Raw genomic sequence first — 3,067 nt, forward strand, 5'->3', positions numbered from 1 at the left:
AGTATAATGATCAAGCGTGCCTATTAGGAAAAAAAAACATTTTGAGAGCAAACAGTGTTAGCATTATCAGTACAAATAGACTGGGGGGATGGAAGAGCTGTTTTTTAGAGGGAGGTATAACGATCACTCTGAGCCTGTGGCATAGAAGAGAAGCAGGGGCACATGCCCCTGCCTCCCTCAATGCCTGGTTTCTATAAAAGCCGTTTGTTATAGTTGGAAGCTCTTGGGGTGTTCTGCGTGGAAAGCAGGGGCTACTGGAATGTGAACAGCCAGCAAGAAGCAGGGAGTCCGCTGCCATCTCTTTATCGAAGAGCGCGTTTGTCTTTGCAAATGCTGAACATGTCTTTACAATGTGATTGCAATTACAAAGGTAATGACATTGTACATGAATTGAATTCTCCTATTTATCTTTAAAAGACAGCAGAATATAGACATTCTATTAGCACTCCCCAAGGTAAAAGGTCCGCAGCCTTCTTATCTTGTGTGCATCTTTTCAGATGCCACGGCAATGTTAATCATTTTACCTGAGTAATTCTTCCATTTCTCGTTACCTGGGGGATTGTTAATGGCCGAGACTACTTCTCAGACTCTTTGCTCCCGCTCAATCAAGCCGTGGAGGCGCCAGTTTACTTTTATTGATCAGCGGGTTCCTGACAGCCTTGCCACAAGGAAGCAGCATCATCCTTTTTTAACTTAAAGGGGAACAGATCACCTTAAAGTTTACAGCTAAAAGCCTCTAAGCATAGCATGCAAACATTTTAGCATGCTGCTAATTGTTCTGTTTAAATAGTCCAAGCAATATTTTAGAAAGCTGCCAAACGCCGACTCACATCCCGTGATCAGATAGCAAACCCATTTCAAATGCCTTTTTAGGCCTTTTTAATTAGACCAAAATGCACTTCATTCCCACTCGCTGACATCAAAGGTAAATAACTGTGATAAATCAAATGGAGCCCTTCTCTTTGCCGAGTCCGCGAGGTGCGCCCTTGCTGCCTGCCATGTTGTCACTCTCCTCCACTACTTGCCCATTTTTTCCAACAGGGTCTGCAGAAAACTGGACAGGGCACGGGACTCCCTCCAGCCACAACTCTGCTAGTCCCTCCGCATCTCTAAATGACCGAAATTAAATGACACTCATTGCAGATGCTCTGATTTTTCTCCGTGATGTTCTGGGCTGAATTGCATCCTCATGGAAAAGAGTGAAACGCTCTCCACGCGGAAAGCGGATTAGGCACCTTGAGCTCTTCCCTAGGTCTCCGCTGAACCTTCAAGGGGTCTTAAACTCACTCCTGATACTCTCTCTCGGTGGGAAGAATCTGTCTTTTCCCTCCCCCTGTAAGGGTAAAGGCTGCTAAACGAGCTCCTCTTGGACGGATAATTTTTTTTTTAAGCAGCTGGGGTGCTCTCTGTAAGAAGATGGCAGTTTTGAGAAAACCTATTGTGCCTAAATGCCTTTTTTTCTTTTCTTGTTTAATTTTTTAAGGGCAAAATGAGTCTCATGTTAAGCCCGCAGGCTCGGGACAATGTCGCTGGGTTAATTATGAGTGTGCTTACCGAAGATTCAAATATATGAGAGGACTCACTCAGAAGGGAGGGTTACTCTTCTAAGAATTGTGAATTCAGAAGCCGGTCCCCTCCACCACCAATTTATGATTTTAAAGAAACAAACAAATGAACAACTTATTCAACCGGATTTTTATTTTTCCCGCTAGTGACCTTAATTAAGAGCCTCAGAACCAAGTGGAGAGGAATCCCCCTCTGTCCCCAGGGCTCCTTCGGTCCGGAAGGCAAATGGAGTTTGATGTCAGCCGAGCCACGCCAGCCTCTCGCTTCCCAGCTCTGGCAAACCCTGCGTTAGCCGTCACCACGACCGCCCGAGCGGAGCTGGCAGCTCCCCGGGACCGAGGCCCCGTGGGAAGGCTGGGGCGTCCCGCACGTCAGCGCCGACTCCAGCTGCGGGCGACCTAGGCGGACCGCGCGCCAGCTCCGCAGCTCCCACCCGGCTCTGGGCTCGACTGGTGTGGCGCGGCGGCGTTGGCTCTACCCGCTCTTCTCAAACATACAGTTTATTTATAGGGAGCTAAATTCCCCAACAGGGTGGGGTGAGGGGCAAGGAAATGAGTCAAGCTCTCCTGGAGGCTCAGTCCCCGCACCGCGGAACCCATCTGATTAACAAGCAGCGGACAAGAGCGAACCGAATCCGGCCACGGGTCCTACTGGGGTGGGGGAAGTGCTGCATCTGCCCTGGAAGGAGGGATGGGGTTGACGGTCCGGGAGGATGGCTTCCGCGATTCTCAGCTGAAGTGAAGACTTATCGGCCAAGAGCCGGATGAATGACCACCTCCAGGGAGCTTTCTCCTTTTTTTTCCTTCCACTACCCGAGAAAGAAAGGAGAGGGAGATAGAGAAGCAGACAAACCCAGAACGCTGAGACAAAGAGGGAGGGAGGAAGACGGCAGGGGGGTGGAGGGAGAGAGGGGGAGTGGGGAGGGAGAGAGAGAAATATAAATATGATATTCAAGATATGAAGATATGTGAGGGAGATAAAGACGCCCAGAGAATCAAATCCTCCTCATCTTTCCCGCAATTTCTACACTCAGGAGAGGTGTGCGGTTCCTGGGAAGGTTCGGCCGCAGCGCTAGCATGCCCCGCTCCACCCTGTCCTCTTGCCCCAACCTGGCCGGCCCACCAGGCCTCCCCCGACTCCCGCCTGGGCTCTGCGGGCCGGGATACCACTAGGTCCTTTCAGTGTGGAAGTTTCCGGCTGGCCCCGCCCAGCCCTGCCCCCCCTCCACCCCGCGCCATGCCCCCGCCCCAATTCCGGAGCCCTTCGGGGGTCCATGGTGTGGACAGCTTATAGGACCAAGCAGGACAAGACCAGATGGGGGAGACAAGATATCTCCTTACTGATGAAAATTGAGGCCGAGAAATGACAGGAAAGGGGGTAAGCTAGCAGGAGGAACGCATGGAGAAACACAAAATAAAGAATATAAAGGGCATATAGCTATACAATACGGTGCACATAAAAAATTAAACGAAAAGATTCTCGCCCCATACGTTGTCTGTGC

This window comes from Myotis lucifugus, unplaced genomic scaffold (genome assembly GCF_000147115.1).
Source record: "Myotis lucifugus unplaced genomic scaffold, Myoluc2.0 scaffold_13, whole genome shotgun sequence".
NCBI classification, from domain to species: domain Eukaryota; kingdom Metazoa; phylum Chordata; class Mammalia; order Chiroptera; family Vespertilionidae; genus Myotis; species Myotis lucifugus.